Here is an 18,120-nt window from a genome sequence, read left to right on the forward strand (position 1 = left end):
GGTGCTAGGTACCAGTAACACTGGTTCTTTGCGCTCATGGGGTTTATACTCTATTAGAAAGAGAAACACTAAGCAAGTTAACAAATGAGTAGAACTATATTTGAAAGATATAGCACAGGTAACCAACAGAACCCGAGATGGATGGGAGGTGCTTGTTTTAAAGGCCCAAAGGGGCAAGGTTCTGCTCACAGGGATGAAAAGCGTGGAGCAATAGGGCTTCTGCACACCTGACTCAGAGAGCTGCCTTGCAGGGTAATCTCTCTGAGCCACATCCTGTGAGGGGCAAGATCTAAAACAACAGTGAGATCCTTAATATTAGAGCCTGATGCTACAGGGAGGTAGGGGATAAAAGGTCTAAGTGATTCACTCCCAATAAAATACACGTGATCTGCTTCTCATCCCTTACTATATGAAGCTGGTCTGTTTACTTAACCTCTCTGGGCCTCAGTTTCTTCGCAGGGTTATGTCAATGCATATAAATCACTGGATAGTGTTCAACACATAGGATATTCTGAGGAGACACAAATCATGCCTACTACATAGTTATCACATGATAAACATTAGCTGCTGTGAGGGTGTGTCTGCTCTGAAAAGTGAAGAGAACTAATCTCCCACTCACTAGGTCCACTGTAAACATATATATATATATATATATATATATATATATATATATATATATATGTTTGCACTGGTCATAGCAAACATCCTCTTCCAACAACACAAGCGAAGACTCTACACATGGATATCACCATTGGTCAACACTGAAATCAGACTGATTATATTCTTTGCAGCCAAAGGTGGAGAAGCTCTATACAGTCAGCAAAAACAAGACCAGGGGCTGATTGTGGCTCAGATCATGAACTCCTATTGCCAAATTCAGACTGAAATTGAAGAAAGTAGGGAAAACCACTAGACCATTCGGGTATGACCTAAATCAAATCCCTTACAATTAGTAAGGGATTAGTACAATAGTGGAAGTGAGAAATAGATTTAAGGGACTAGATCTGATAGAGCGCCCGATGAACTATGGATGGAGGTTCGTGACACTGTACAGGAGGCAGGGATCAAGACCATGTCCAAGAAAAAGAAATGCAAAAAAGCAAAATGGCTGTCTGAGGAGGCTTTACAAATAGGTCTGAAAAGAAGAGAAGCAAAAGGCAAATGAGAAAAGGAAAAATATACCCATTTAAACGCAGAGTTCCAAAGAATAGCAAGGAGAGATAAGAAACCCTTCCTCAGTGATCAGTGCAAAGAAATAGAGGAAAACAATAGAATGGGAAATGAGTGATCTCTTTGAGAAACTTAGAGATACCAAAGGAACACTTCTTGCAAAGATGGGCTCAATAAAGTCCAGAAATGGTATGGACCTAAGAGAAGCAGAAGACATTAAGAAGAGGGGGCAACAATACACTGAAGAACTGTACAAAACAGATCTTCACAATCCAGATAATCACGATGGTGTGATCACTCACCTAGAGCTAGACATCCTGGAATGTGAAGTCAAGTGGGCCTTAGGAAGTGTCACTACGAACGAAGCTAGTGGAGGTGATGGAATTCCAGTTGAGCTATTTCAAATCCTAAAAGATGATGCTGTGAAAGTGCTTCACTCAATATGCCAGCAAATTTGGAAAACACAGCAGTGGCCACAGGACTGGAAAAGGTCAGTTTTCATTCCAGTCCTAAAGAAAGACAATGCCAAAGAATGCTCAAACTACTGCACAATTGTACTCATCTCACCCGTTAGTAAAGTAATGCTCAAAATTCTCCAAGCCAGGCTTCGGCAATACATGAACTGTGAACTTCCTGATGTTCAAGCTGGTTTTAGAAAAGGCAGAGGAACGAGAGATCAAATTGCCAACATCTGCTGGATCATGGGAAAAGGAAACGAGTTCCAGAAAAACATCTACTTCTGATTTATTAACTATGCCAAAGCCTTTGACTGTGTGGATCACAACAAACTGAGAATAATTCTAAAGAGATGGGAATACCAGACCACCTGACCTGCCTCTTGAGAAATCTGTATGCAAGTCAGGAAGCAGCAGTTAGAACTGGACATGGAACAACAGACTGGTTCCAAATAGGAAAAGGAGTACGTCAAGGCTGTATATTGTCACCCTGCTTATTTAACTTCTATGCAGAGTACATTATGAGAAATTCTGGACTGGATGAAGTACAAGGTGGAATCAACATTGCTGGGAGAAATATCAATAACTGCAGATATGCAGATGACACCACCCTTGTGGCAGAAAGTGAAGAACTGAAGAGCCTCCTGATGAAAGTGAAAGAGGAGAGTGAAAAAGCTGACTTAAAGCTCAACTTTCAGAAAATGAAGATCATGGCATCCAGTCCCATCCCTTCATGGCAAATAGATGGGGAAACAGTGGAAACAGTGGCAGACTATTTTTCTGGGCTCCAAAATCACTGCAGATGGTGATTGCAGCCATGAAATTAAAAGACACTTACTCCTTGGAAGAAAAGTTATCACCACCCTAGAGAGCATATTAAAAAGCAGAGACATTACTTTACCATCAAAGGTCCATCTAGTGAAGGCTGTGGTTTTCCCTGTAGTCATGTATGGATGTGAGAGTTGGACTATAAAGAAAGCTGAGCACCAAAGAATTGATGCTTTTGAACTGTGGTGTTGGAGAAGACTCTTGAGAGTCCCTTGGACTCCAAGGAGATCCAACCAGTCCATCCTAAAGGAAATTGATCCTGAATATTCATTGGAAGGACTGATGTTGAAACTGAAACTCCAGTACTTTGGCCACCTGATGCAAAGAACTGACTCTTTTGAAAAGACCCTGATTCTGGGAAAGATTGAAGGCAGAAGAAGGGGACTCAGAGGATGAGATGGTTGGATGGCATCACTGACTCAATGGACATGAGTTTGAGTAAACTCCGCGAGTTGGTGATGGACAGGGAGGCCTGGCATGCTGCAGTCTATGGGGTTGCAAAGAGTTAGACATGACTGAACAACTGAACTGAATTGATATACATACATACATACATACATACATATATATATACACACACACACACACACACACACACACACACACACACTTATTACCAGTACTGCCCCCATAAAATGATGCTTACCTCTATGGGTGAAATTGAGCCCCCCAGAAGCAGTATGTTGAAGTCCCAATCACTCCCACTCATATCTCAGAATTTAACTTTATTTGGAAATAGAGTCACTGGAGATGTAATTAGTTAAGCGGAGGTCATACCAGAGCAGAGTGGGTCCCAAATCCAACATGACGGATGTCCTTATACAAAGGGCAAATTAGGACACAGCCACAACCATGCATAGAGGAAAGACAATGTGAAGATACTGGGAGAAGATGATATCAACGAGCCTAGGAAAGGGGCCTAGAATAGACACTTGCTCACAGCCTCAGAAGGAATCTGCCCTGCCAGAACCTTGACCTCAGAGTTTCAGCCTCCAGAACCATGGAGGACAAGTTTCTATTGTTAAGCCACCCAGTTTGTGGTACTCTGCCGCCCTGGCAAACTAACACATATTCCTTAAGGGTAAAATGCATATAGTGTTTAACTCTTGGTGCCCAGCATCAAGCAGAGGGCCTGGTGCATACTAGGTGCTCAATAAACATGTATTAAGTGAAGGAATAAATGAATAAATATCTAGTATGGTGGCTCACGGGCTTCCTTGGTGGCCCAGATGGTAAGGAATCCACCTGCAATGTAGGAGACCTGGGTTAGATCCCTGATTCGGGAGGATTTTCTGGAGGAGTAAATGTCTACCCACTCCAATATTCTTGCCTGGAAAGTCCCATGGACAGAGGAGCCTGGCAGGCTATACTCCATGGGGTCATAAAGAGTTGGAAATGACTGAGCGACTCACAGACACACACACGGTGCTCATATTGCCGGCAAGAAATGCCAGAGACCTGTTTAAGCCCTATAACCAGACAGCTGCTGTGGTGAAGATGTGGCTGACAGTCGGGATCAATCAAATATGGGATTGGCTGCCTCTAACCCAGACACAAGGAAGTGCTTGACGCTATGGTGAAGAGAAAGTCCCTGGAGGTGCCAGTTGTCAGGGGACACAGCTGTTTCCAAAAAGCCTGTGGGGCCGTGTGCCTGGACCTGAGGTCTGTGCGTGGGAGCAGGCCCCCTCCTCATACCGGGCTAGGAACAGGCCTCTGTCCCTCATGAGGGAAGCCAGCAAGACCAGGCAGCACCAGCATCGATGAAAAAGCCCATGGAGCCCACAGGGTGTGCAAAGAGAGTCTCAGACAGGGGCAGTTCTAGAAGCCTGCCGTACAATCTCAGAGGCCCAAGGGGATGTGGGCTCACACCTGGGAAATGCCATGAGAATTCAAGGGCGGCTCAATTCTGAGTCCACTCACCTGGGAAAGGACAAAGATGAGGACTCCCTCTTCCAGGAGGCATAGAAGATAAGGGTTAGGCTGGTGAGGGGGCTAAGACCCAAGTAGAGAGGAGGATGAGAAGGAGCTGAAGTCAGGGGCGGTTGGAGCAAGAGGAGTTAAGATGATCATTCTCTAGAGCAAATAAGATGGGAGAGAAAAGGATTTTCATAATTGAACCATTCTAATTGACTGCTGACTCCACACTGTTCAGATCCGCCAGGTAATCGCTCAATCCTCCATCGCGTTTCATCTGTGGAGCTGGAGCAGCTCCTTGGAGGGGGAAAGGCAGGCTTACGAACTGATTAGGGGAAATCACTCCTTGCAGGCCTTCGGTTCCTCTTGTTAAAAATGGTGCCATGAAAATCATAATTAAAATAGGAATGTGGTGAATAACATGCACGCCTTTCCTTGAATGTGAAATAGATTTTAACAACTACCTTAGCTAGAGAACCCAACACATTCGTCCTTCCAATAAGGGTAAGCAGAGTTTTCTATCAGTGTGAAATAGAAACTATAAATCAAATGTTTCATATCTAAAGTCCAAGCCGGCTCTAGTGAGTAAAATTCCACTCTCCAACGGTCTTTTTTTTTTTCTTTTTACTGGCTGGCTATCACACTTCCTTGACTCTGGAACTATATGGATACTGTTTCTTCGTCTTAAATCTGTGAAACTACCTTCAAGAGCAATAGTCTTGACTACTTGTGATATACTATCCAAGATAAAGAAGCTGGTCAGTAATAAATGCACCTTTGTGGGAGATTCTATCAAGCGGGAACAGTTGAGATGGAATCTTTGGGAGGGAGGAGGAAGGGAGACAGGAAGGGGATGTGGTGTGGTGGAAGTGGGTTGCAGAGAGATTCTGGAGAAGGCAGCAGAGAGCAGTGTGAGTGCAAATGCATTCTGGAGAAGGGTTGACATTGATAATCTAATTCTCCCAATTCAAGAACAATAAAAATTTTCTTTCCTGGAGCCTATATTTTCCCTTATATCCCCAAACTCCACAGGGGACCCAACAACATCCTTTGCTGAAGGAAAGCTTAGACCCTGAAGGAGCCACGCTACCCCTAGAAGCCAGGTATCTTTTCTAGGATGCTTCTGCTAACTAGGGAGCACTTAGAGCTATTTGGCTAACAGAGTCTGGTCCTACTGAAACCACAAGCGGATCGTCCCTCGGCTGTTCGGTTCAGGGCAAGATGTATATGCCCCCACGGCCACAGACACACTCTCCAGAGGCCCCCAGAACTCTCCAGTGACTCTTTGATCATCTTAATGGGCTTGTTAGAGAGCGACAGTGAGCGGCCCGGAGTGCGGAGTGCCGTGCAGCCCGCGCTGCGGTGGGAGCCGGGTCTCCGGAGAACGCTGCCGCCCTCGCAGGAGGTGTGGAGCCTTCCGCTGACCCAGCTCAGCGCTTCCAAGGAGACCACGTCTGGGGCGGCCCATCCCCTCCCACTCACCCTCCCCTTGGTACCTAGTCTCAGGTTATAGGAAATCTCAAAATTACAGCACTGAAGCTGGTGAAAGTTCAGCGCCTGTTCCAGCTACCACAGCTTGCCTCCTCTCTGCAACCAAGCTTCCAGCTTCCTCTCTGCCCCTGGGTGGGGATGTCTTCACTCCAAGCTTAGAGAGATCTCTGGAAAATAACCCTGGCAACCTGAAGGGTGACGGACCTTTTCACACTCCTTCAGGACAGACTTGTGGTTCTATGCCTCTGGTCAACCACACACCAAGGTTTCTGGCAGGTAGCACCCGCCCTTCCCATCTACAGACACCTTAGCCCCTCACTTCTCACCCCTGAATTCTATGAAAATCACCTGGGGAGGATCTGAAAAGATAATTGCCAACGCCCAGGCTCCTCACCCAGGGAGTCTGATTTGATTGTTCTGAGTTGAGGCCCAATCCTGCAGCCACGTGTTTCAAAAGCTCCCCAGGTGATTCTAAGGTGTAGCCAGGATGGGTTACCAGATTGGCCTCCAGGCCTTCCCGGGGCATCTTTGCAAGGATGGACAACGGAGCCAAGAGAATGCCCGACAAAGGTGGTTTCACTTATTACTTGATTTTCTGAATAACTACTCAGAGCGTAAACATAAATCTGGAATCTGAAGGTGATAGAGGTCGTCCCCAGTGTATGAACTAGAATATAAACCATCTATTTATTCAGATTGGACAAATACTTGTTGAAGGCCTACTATGCCTTGCGAGGAACTAAAACAGAAGCACGTGCATCAAACAGTTTCTCCATATACCTGGTTCTCCCTTCTGCCCCTTCATACTTGGAAACCTGATTTCCTGTTTTGAATTCATTCTCCCTCTATCTTTCAACTTTTAGATGTAACATATATATCGGCTTATTTACTAATAAATCTCAGCTCATGCTTCTCAATGAATAGCAAACCTCCAACATATTCCTCAGGTGCATGTAATTGGAATAGGAGGAAACACCCACATCGAGAATGAACAAACCTCACGGACTCTCCTTTCAAGACTCTTCATCTCCTGATCAAACTTCTGTTATAATAGCCTAAAAGGTAAATAATCAAGAAGCCCAAATAAAAGACCTTTCCTACTCTCTCTGCTCTATCCTTTCTTAGTGTTATGTTTTTACCAAGCTGTCAGGAAAAGCAAAATCATGAAACTCCCCAACCAGATTCTTACATATGCCTGAAACCTTGAGGGCAAGGGAGGAAAATCCTGCCGCAATTAACACTCTCATACCGGAGCCTAGAAGACCGAAGATCTGGGGCCACAAGGGAGAGTGGCCCTCGCGCATCATTAGCCACTGCCTCTGCGCTTCTGCTCTGCCTCCCACCTGCTCCACCGTCATCCCCGATTTCAGCTCTGTCTATGCTTGCCTTCCCCACTGGACTGTAGCTGAGCCAAAAGCTTCAGCTTGTTCATCCCTGTCTTCCCACCCCCCAGTGGCTGTATATAATAATAGTTCACATGTATTGAGCACTTACTATGTGCCAGGCACTGTCCTAGATGCTTCCCACATACTATCTCATTTAATCTCCAACCTTATGTGATTAATACTTTTACTGTCCCATTATATAGAGGAAAAACTGGAATACAGGCTTTAAGCAACTTACTCACATGTACACAGGACCTAGGAGGCTGAGGCTGGGTCACACCCAGGTCATCTAGCTGCAGATTCTCCTCTCTTAGCCACTACTATATCATGCGGAAGTTGGATAAATCAACAAACACAGTTGTTTCCAAGGTCTTTATTTAGAAGAGGCAGCTAGAGTACTTAATAAATAGGCAACCTTGAGAAAATTAACGAGTCCAAATCTCAATTTCCTCCTAGAAAATGAGAGTAAAAGTAACACAAAGCTCATGGGGTTAGCGTGATGATGAAATTAGATCTCATATATAAGGTGCTGAGCACAGTGTCAGGTACTTAGTAAATATTTTAAAAGCTAGATGCTGCTGCTTGCTGTTTGGTACCTTGGTCTCTGTCAGTAGAAACATCTTGCATTACTCCCCAATCTGAGTGATATTATCTCTCCTTATAAGCATCATGGGCAGTAGCCACTGATTTTTTTATAACTTTATTTAGATATTATTCACATCCATTCACCCATTTAAAGTGTACAATTCAGTGGGTTTTAGTATATTCACAGAGCTATACAACTATCATCACAATCAATTTTAAAGCCAATTTAGAATTTAGAAGCAATTGAGAGGCAAACAGAATCAATTCCAGGGGATTTTTTTTCATCACCCAAAACTGAAACTCAGGAACCATTATAAGTCACTCTCCATTGCCCCCAGGCTCTATCCCTACAGCCACTGGCAACCACTAATCTATTTTCTCTACATTCGGGACATGTTGTACAGAGTCATGCCATGTATGTTCCTTCATGACTGACTTTTTTTACTTAACGAAATGTTTTTAAGGTTCATCCAGGCTCAGCCTAGAGCAAAACTCCATTTCTTTTTATGGTCAAATAATATTCCAGTATACAAATGGACCACATTTTATTCATTCATTCACTAGTTGAAGAATATTTGGGTTGTTTCTACTTTTTGGCTATTATGAATAATGCTTCTATGAACATTGGTGTATAAGTTTTTGTGTGGACATATGTTGTTTCTTCTTTTAGGGACACACTTAAAAATGAAATTGCTGGGTCATATGTTAACTCTGTCCTTGGAGTAGGAAAATGGCAACCCACTCCAGGACTCTTGCCTGGAAAATCCCATGGACGGAGGAGCCTAGTGCACTGCAGTCCATGGGGTAGCTAAGAGTCGGACTCGACTGAGCAACTTCACTTCCACTTTTCACTTTCATGCATTGGAGAAGGAAATGACAACCCACTCCAGTGTTCTTGCCTGGAGAATCCCAGGGATGGGGGAGCCTGGTGGGCTGCCATCTATGGGGTCACACAGAGTCGGACACGACTGAGGTGACTTAGCGGCAGCAGCAGCAGCAGAGCACACACACAGTAACTCTATGTTTAACCTTTTGAGGAACTGCCAGACTGTTTTCTAAAGTGAACAGCCACTAATCTTGCACTTGCTTCTGGTGACCTGAAATAAGTCACTTAACCTCAGTAAGCTTGAATTTCTTTATCTGTAAAATGAGGATATATCCCAGAAGAGATCTTGTAAGTACAGGGTCATCACTGCCTGACATCCAGTAGGTATTTAGCAAAAGGCAGGTACTCTGTTGTCCCTGGCAAATGGTTCCCTGCCTTCTCCTGCCTCTCCAGTTTGGATTCAAAATATAAAGCCTGTGCCATGGAAGGATTGAGTGCAGCCTAATGGAGGTGTTAGGTAGAGAAAATCAGAGTACAAAGTCATACCACCTCTCTGAATCATGTCCCAGGTTTCTAAAATAAAGAACAAATAAACAAACAGATGAATCTCAACTCGTGTGTGCATGTTCTCTTTGCTTCTATAGACTGGACTTCTGCCCAGAAACCACAATAAGTGAAGAAGAAATCAATAATCCAAGTTTTGTATGCTAATGTAATTTGGTGAAAAATGTACTACAGCGAACTCAGTTAGAACGCATTCTCTAGACTGCTAGAGTTTCTTACAGGCCGCATCTCCAGAAAGACCTACAAAAATGAGATTTAGCAAAACCGTTGTCCACGTGGCTCTGAGCAATGCAGAGACGCGTAAGCCCCAGTCCCATTGTGCTGAAGCCTTGATTAGCATTTCTGTTTCTGGAAGAAAAGACTGACAGTCAATCAGTCCCAAACAACAATAATACAGCTCTGCAAAAAAGAAACTTCCACTCTTAGGGGAGTTATTGTTATTCAGGGTAAAAAATATCCCCTGGGCAGATTCACTCCACTGCAGAAGTTGGTTTCAGTGTTACTTTGCAAAACCTGGGGGGAGAAAAAAAAGAAAACCATAAAAAGTTGTACATGCAATATTTCACATTGTGAGTAGATTTGCTTTGGGGACAATAGGCAGGATGCTTAGAGAGACCTCTCCTAGCAAATGAGAAAATAAAGGGATTTCTATCTTTAACTGCAAAAATAGTAGGAGGAGAGACTTGAAGACTGAACACAAGTGAGGCTGCCCCATTGTTGTGGCTCCCTGCGGAGGTGGGGGTCACACACACCGGAGATGAAGCCATGGTCCCAGGCTTTCTTCCACCAGCCCCAGCTTCTGGCTCCCTCTGCAGTAATGCTAATTATGGGATAAGAAAAACTAATCTTTTCTTTTTCTAAAGACATTAATCAAACCTATCAAAGAAGTACCAAAAAAAAGAAAAAAGACAAACTTTCAACTAGGGATTGCAAAGAAAGATTTAAGAGAAAAAATAGGATTTGCTCACTATTAGCCATGGGAAGGTTAAGAAGAAACATGATAATTAAGTAAAAGCCTCTTGGGATGTTCTACATGTGTTTTATACACCAAAAAGAAACAAAAACCAAAAACCGTGTAAACTGAGTATCATAACCTGCTTCTAAGCACCCACTTGTCACTGAGTAAAAAATATATGCCCGATAAATACGCTGACAGCTCTCAGATGTAATATTACTTGTTTTGAGGCTGAATTTTATATGAAGCAGGTGTGGCACTGAGCCCTTCAGTTACTAAAATGACGTCTTCCAGGAGTCCTAAGAGGCCTGGACCCCAGTAAACACCACCAGAAGGAACGAGGGAAGGAGATGGTTTGTCTGACCTCAGAGCCAGAAACCAAGCACAGTGACATTACTGAATGAAACTGGGGCATGGTGTGGGGGTGGGGAGGATTTTTCCTGAAATACTGTGGCTCTGGATCAAAAGAAAATACTGCAAATTTTAGTCTCTAAATGTAAAATGCTCTCTCTCTCCTCCAGGGATTTGTTTAGGTTGTTCCCTCTGTCCTACCCCAGGCTAGCCTACCGTTCTTCCCGTGGTCCTTACACAGAAGCCACTTCCTGCCGCCTGCGTTCCCCAGCTGCAGAGGCTGAGTTATGTGACCCCATGAACTTGCGCAGCTCTCTATAATCACCTCTTCAGAGAAGCCGCCTGTTTACTTCTCCAGCTGCCTGGCTTGAATGTAAGTCCCTAAAAGAAACAGATAGCCTCATCGTGTTCACAGGGTATACTCATGGCCCATACAACGTGTGGCACGTAGAAGGGCTCAATAACTTCACCAAAGTCTCTAACTGAGTGAAAGAAATAGAGCATCTGACCCCAGGAGTGAGGCAAACCCTGAAACTGCCCACCACCCAAGGTCAATCAGGCCAAGTACTGGGGGAGCGTGGGGGCCTCAGAAGGACTGCCCTGGATAAAACCATTCAAGGAAAAGATATACCCACCTCCCATCTCCGCCACTCGTCCTCTTCAGAATCTGTGGCTTTTTCTTACTGTGTCTGAGAGCAAAGAAGCTTCTTGATTGTTACATTTAAAAAGTCAAAAGCCCTTTCCAACTGTATTGTCATTACATGAGGAGCATAGGTCCTGACTACAGATTAGTAGAACAAAGGCAGATGGACCCGAGTTTAAATTCCGACTTTGCTACCAACTAAGCAAAGAAGTAAATCAGTTAATCTCTCTCTACCTCAGTTTTCTTCTCTGCAAAACAGTGGTAATAACTGTGTTGCAGAATCATGGTGATTAGATTAAGTAATGAAAGGCATGTATTTGGCATTGTATTGAGGGCTATTTGTTAGTGATGGATGTGGGTGATGATGTGTTTCAGCAACTTTGAGAGGTAAGATTCCAAAACGTTTACTAAATTTGTTCCTGTTGTATCAAGCATTATAAAGAAATATAGGCTATATTTCCTGCCTTCAAGGAGGTCATAGTGCACTGAATTCAACAGACCCAGGAGCAGCTGCAGCACAGAGAGGTTAAGACACATCCCCAAGGCTCCCATGTGGCAGACTCAGGATAAAAATACAAGTCTAGTGATGCCCACGGAGAAGGCAATGGCACCCCACTCCAGTATTGTTGCCTGGAAAATCACATGGATGGAGGAGCCTGGTGGGCTACAGTCCGTGGAGTCACTAAGAGCCCGACACGACTGAGCGACTTCACTTTCACTTTTCACTTTCATGCATTGGAGAAGGAAATGGCAGCCCACTCCAGTGTTCTTGCCTGGAGAATCCCAGGGACGGGGGAGCCTGGTGGGCTGTCGTCTATGGGGTCGCACAGAGTTGGACACGACTGAAGCGACTTAGCTGCAGCAGCAGCAGCAGTGATGCCCAGACACTACTTTTTCCAATAGGTCACATTCCATGAGGAGGGGAAAAAGGCACATTTCTTTACTGCTGTGCACCCTGCATGGAAGGTAAGTAAAAGAAAAAATCTAATAAAATAAAAATACTGTAGTCATCGGATGGGGTTTTAGTCTGTTAAGGCTTCCATAACAATATATCACAGATTGGGTGGATTGTAAACAACAGAAATTTATCTCTCACGGTTCTGAAGGCTGGGAAGTCCAAGATCAAGGTTCTGATAGCATCTGGTAGGAACCCAGTTTCTGTTTCACAGACATTTCCTTCTGGCTATGTCTCCACATGGCAGAGGGATGGGAAATCACTCTGGGATCTTCCATAGAAGAGCAGCAATCCCATTGAAGAGGGTTCTACCTTCATGATCTCATCACCCACTAGGGCCCCATCTCTGAATACCATCACTTTGAGGGTAAGGATTTCAACCTATGAATATTGAACAGTCGCAAATATTCAATGCATAGCATATGGTATGGAGAAGGCAATGGCACCCCACTCCAGTACTCTTGCCTGGAAAATCCCATGGACGGAGAAGCCTAGCGGGCTGCTGTCCATGGGGTCGCTAACAGTCAGACATGACTGAGCGACTTCACTTTCACTTTTCCCTTTCATGCATTGGAGAAGGAAATGGCAACCCACTCCAGTGTTCTTGTCTGGAGAATCCCAGGGATGGGGGAGCCTGGTGGGCTGCTGTCTATGGGGTCACACAGAGTCTGACACAACTGAGGTGACTTAGCAGCAGCAGCAGCAGCATATGGTTAAGTAGAGTGCTTCCTAGTACAGATGTATTGAGGATTTTTATCCAAAAAAAAAGAAAGAGGTTTAGAAAAAAATTTCAAGAATTGTATTTAACAGTGTTGCCCCATGGGTTGCCCAGAGCAGAAAGTCTGGACCAATAAAGGTTAAGGAGCTATTTTTCAGCAGTAGAAGGAAACAGAGATAAGCTTACATTTTTTTTCCTTAATCACAATGACTCTTCTTTCAAACAAACAAACACACAAAACACTACCTGTTGCAAAAACTCTTCCACACTCTGACTGAATAAAAATTATGTGTAAAGGGAACAAAATGACTTATTAACATCCCCTCCCCATTCAACCTGCCACCCACCAAAAGACTAATCCTTATAATCGCAAGGTCCCCTGTTGAATATGTAGAGATAGGGTGCTTGGATATGGGTTTGGGGGAAATAAATTACTCTGCATAAGAAAGGAAGAACTATTGAGAGCGGTCCTGGAAAAGTCCCCAGCCCACAGTCCTCTTCATAAATACAGGGTCTGCTTCTCAGGCATTGACTTGATGGTGCTCAGACATGCTCCTTCCCTGTAGGTCACGATACACTAGGTGTCCTCGTGTGTTTTGTTTTTTAAACGAGGAAGCATACTTGGGAGATGAAACCATCACCTGTGGAGGCAATGGGGGAAATTCGTTTTTAGGGTGACAGAAGGCTGAGCTCAGAACTTGGCAAAAATGGGAAAGGAGACTAATTCAATCTGATGAAGAATGGGGAGAATTCAGTGAAGTCGGGAAGGCTACGCTAGGCATCTGGGGAACTGTATAAGGGCAGGAAGACAAGTTGAGAAAGGACCCAGCAGAGGAAGAAGGGAGTTTTCTGCAGGAATAACAGGATCAGGTAGGACTGGACTTCCATCAGAATTTTACTAAAGGCAAAACGTGGGTGAGAGAAAGCCTGACCATAATCAGAAGACGGGAATTTTCATCCTAGCTCTGCTCCAAGCTTGCTGTTGGACCTTAGTTGGACAAGTCACCAAACCTCCTCAGCTTCTGGCATTCTCTCACTTGGGCAATAGTTGCTTCACAGCAATGATGACTTAGTGCCACTGAAAGTGGCTTGACTACCACGCAGGGATCTCAGGAGTGTGGCCTGGAGTGAAGCCTCCCAGTTGTTTCTCAACTATCATCTCTACTTTGTTGGAGGCCCCCACCCTCTTCAGGGGACGTGATCCTGTTAGGGAAATTTAATGGAGGTAGTCTTGTTCAGGCTTCAGCAGTAGGAGAGCAGACCTTTGACTAACTTCTGACCCTAGCTGGACTGTGTGCCGGCCTGCAAGCACACCAATTGTTACCAGCAAGCCAAGCGGCACTTTAGATAAGAAAGGGAGAAGGTCCTGGAATTTCTGGAGCCCCAAGGACCTGGTCAGTCTTTCGGGGTCTGGAAAATCTTATGACTCACAAGGTGAAACAAACAGCACTGTAAAGGCTAAAGAAAAACCAGAGCTGCATTTTTTCAGACAAACGGATGATGACATTCACAGCCTAAGGTTATAAGCAGGAGCCCCAAAACTGCAATGTGAAGTCTCACCTGTAAGTTGGATGTACCAACCAGGACCTCTTCCATCTGGGACTCCAGTTGCTGTTTCTCAGGACTTCCCAGAGATGTTCAAGTCTAGATGCACGTTTCAACCCAATTTGGTGATGTAAGATCTCTCTCTGTTGCTGCTGCTGCTGCTGAGTCACCTCAGTCGTGTCCAACTCTGTGCGACCCCATAGACGGCAGCCCACCACGCTCCCCCTTCCCTGGGATTCTCCAGGCAAGAACACTGGAGTGGGTTGCCATTTCCTTCTCCAATGCATGAAAGTGAAGTCGCTCAGTCATGTCTGACTCTTAGCGACCCCATGGACTGCAGCCCACTAGGCTCCTCTGTCCATGGGATTTTCCAGGCAAGAGTACTGGAGTGGGGTGCCATTGCCTTCTCTGAATATCTCTCTCTACTGTTTCTGTTTTCTTTTAAAGACTGTATATTGACATCAAGTCAAATAATCCTCCCTTAAATATTGAGATTGTTCATTGTGTGTGTAACAAGTGGTTTCTTTTCTTAACAAATCCTTCAAATCTAAAACGGAAGTAAAACTTTTGACAAAACAGATTTGTATCTCAGGCTTTGCTTCCCAAGTGGCACTAGTGGTAAAGAATCCACCTACCAATGCAGGAGACACAGAAGATATGGGTTTGATCCCTGGCTTGGCAAGATCCCCTGGAGGAGGAAATGGCAACCCACTTCGGTATCCTCACCTGGAGAATCCCATGGACGGAGGAGCTTGGTGGGCTACGGTCCATGGGTCACAAAGAGTCCGATATGTCTGAGTGACTGAACATAAACATACACATTTGTTTGCTTGGGGTCCGATAATCTCATCTTTGTATTTAGAATCCTTTCAGAATGTACTTGAACATATTGATTTCCTTTCTTAGATAAGAGAGATGCTGGGTAGAGAGCAGACTTGGCACTCTCAAGAACTAATTGTCAAGTCACCCTTGTTCTAGCCTTGGTTGTGTGAAGCCACAGTCTCCTTTTGATTGAGTTTCCTTATGCTTAAATGAGACGGTTGGAACTGACAATCTTTAAGGTCCCTTCAGGCTGCAAAGTTCAATGGTCCCTTGAAAGACCACTCCTGAGGCTATCCTACCAGTCTAGAGTTCCAGCATTTTCTATTGCCCAATTAGCAGCATTTATCTAACTTTTTTTTGTCAGGTATGTGCTTCTATTCCAGGCATTCTGAGCCAATTCTGCAAATCAGACTTCTTGGAAGACTCAAATGTTTTAAACCACCTTCAAACATAAGACATCAAATGTACCATTTTCCCTTCATCCACCAACTTTGTACTTTTATCCAAAAATAAAAGAAGGAGGTACTGAGTCCATCTGGCACGATTTGCCTTGAATAAAAGCCCATCTGCTTATTATTTCTAATTTCATTGTCCTCTAGAATGTTTACAGAAGTTTCTTTCAATATTTATTGCACTGTGTTTCTAATTACTGATCCAGACCATCCACGCAGACTTGGTGGGGTACCATGCAAGGATGTAGGTGTCTTTCTCCTTTTCATCTCCACAGTTCTTTACTCTGGAGGCACAATGTGGCCCTCGGCCATCATTACACCCCCCTGGTGTCACACTGCAGCGATGGATTCTGACAATCAGTTCCTTTATCTCGAGTCTCCCTGGGGCTTGCCAACAAAGCTGCCTCTGTTGAATCTTTGCCTGCCTCGACACCATTGTTGTCATAGCAAGGATAGAGATAATTACCTGGTTGATTATCCTGAGGTTGGCTTCATCCAGCCCATGACCACTGGGAACAGAAGGCTTATCTCTGTCTTCAGGAGTCCTGAAGAGATGGGTAAGAGATTCACATTTCTCAACTTACTGAAAGACATTTCTGAAAGAAAAGGATGGTCTCTGCAAGAATGGAGGCATTTCCAACCAAATCCTTTTCCAAAATACCTCCCTAAAAATCAAAAAAAAACACTAAAAACTGTTTAAAATTAACCGTCTTTTCCCCAAATGAGCTCCCATTTCTGATTTCCCCAGTTCTATTATGATGCTTTACTTTTCTCATCCCGCGGCACTATCACTGCCCACAATCAAGCACATTCTATTACTCCTTCTTTGTAGTATCTTGATGCCTTTTCTATCTGCCCCTGACTTCCCGAACCCACTCCATCATCTAATTTCAGCCCCCTATCACATGGTCTTCAATCCTGCAGGACTTCCTATCTCTCAGTCTCTCCTCCACCCCATTCAACAAGCACATGACTCCAGAACATAAAATATTGATTACATCACTGTCCAATTCAGCAATATGCTATGAGTGCCTTTGGCCTTCAGGATTCCATGCTGTTGCTGACTCACAGAGGGTCTCCACAATTGAGCCTCACAGCCCCCAGCTGGCTGTGTATCCCACAGCTGCCCCACGAATCCTCTTTTCAGCCCCACGGGGAGTACTGGGCCCTCCCTGAGCTGCAGACTCAGCTTTTGTTCACACACTAACTTGCCAGGCATGTGAAAAATTTGAAAATTTACAAAGACAGAATCTGAGGTGAAATCTGACTGCAGACACCTAGGGATTAAAACTGAATATAGCAGTGAATTTTTATGGGGTGGGTCACCATTCTTCCAATTCTCATGCTGCCCCAGATCCAGGAGAAATATCCCCACTCTGTAGACAAGCCACAGCTCTCCTTTAATGATCCAGAAGGAAGTTCTGGAATGAAGGGATGGAGGGAGGGGAAGAAAGGAAGAGAGAATAAGGAAAAGAAAAGAGTAAAAGAAAACAAAAGCAGGCACTATACAGGAAAGGCAGGACTTATGGGTCAAAAAGATGGGCTTTGGAGTCAAATAGAACCAGATTCAAACCTCAGCTCAGACTAATGCTGCAAGTTGGGCTCTTTACTTAACCTCCCTGAGACTGTTTCCTTATCGGTAAACAGGGTGAATATCCACCTTGCAGTGTCAGTGTGAGTATTAGAGTCAATGTATGTAGGTTCCCAGCCCAGATCTTGGCTCTTAGCCTCTTGATCTTTGCTGAATTTCTCCACTGCCACCTCCAGCCCCAGCAGGTTCCACTGCAAGGGTGCTCATAGGGTGGGTTCACTCTACCAGCCTCCAGTCCAGCTTCTAACCAGGACTAGAGCGTGCAGTGGGAGCCTGTTGTCTGGCCAGTGGTTACAGCTCTTCCCCCACAGATCACAGCTCTACTTATGCTCCCACTGAGACTTTCCCTCAGACTACAACTCAGCTGCCCATGTACCCAAAAGCCCACCAGGTGGGACTCCCCACACCCCTTCAAAGATCAATGCCCCCTTGTCATCCCTAGTGACCAGCTGCAGACCTGGGCTCCCAAGAGTGAGCAGCACTGGCTCGGGCTCGCGACATGACAGCAGGATGAGGCAGTCAGCCCGGAGCTGGGCTCCTGAGCCCTGCTCCCGGGACTGTCCCTGTCCCTAACATCTCCTAACTGACTAATCTTGAGTGTATCTCTTCAATTCTGTGAGCCTTGGTTTCCGAGTCTCTAAAATGAAGACCTGCTTCCTGGGGTTGTTGTGAAGATTAAATAAGTTAATGAACACAAAACATTTAGAATATTGCCTGGCACACAGTGGGTAATCGATAAAATATTAGCTGTTCAAATTAATAAAGCCTTTCATCATCAAGGTCTCAGGTGCCTCACAATCAGGCTGATTAAGATGGCTCCCTGTTTACCCTGGGGCTTCTTCAAAACATCCTGCTTGTTGTCATGACCAC

The 18,120-nt window shown here is 44.7% G+C and overlaps 1 protein-coding gene across 1 annotated transcript in view; it reads right to left on the reverse strand.

Moving 5' to 3' along the window:
* Positions 15,149 to 18,120, reverse strand: part of SEC16B (SEC16 homolog B, endoplasmic reticulum export factor) — a 118,426-nt gene continuing 115,454 nt past the window's right edge. Inside the window, exons 28-29 of the transcript XR_001296670.2 lie at positions 16,126 to 16,204; positions 15,149 to 15,187 (exon numbers count right to left, since the gene is read on the reverse strand). The gene's annotated coding sequence lies outside the window, so the exon portion shown is untranslated. The remainder of the gene's footprint in view (positions 15,188 to 16,125; positions 16,205 to 18,120) is intronic.

The sequence above is a fragment of the Capra hircus genome, chromosome 16 (genome assembly GCF_001704415.2).
Source record: "Capra hircus breed San Clemente chromosome 16, ASM170441v1, whole genome shotgun sequence".
Lineage (NCBI taxonomy): Eukaryota > Metazoa > Chordata > Mammalia > Artiodactyla > Bovidae > Capra > Capra hircus.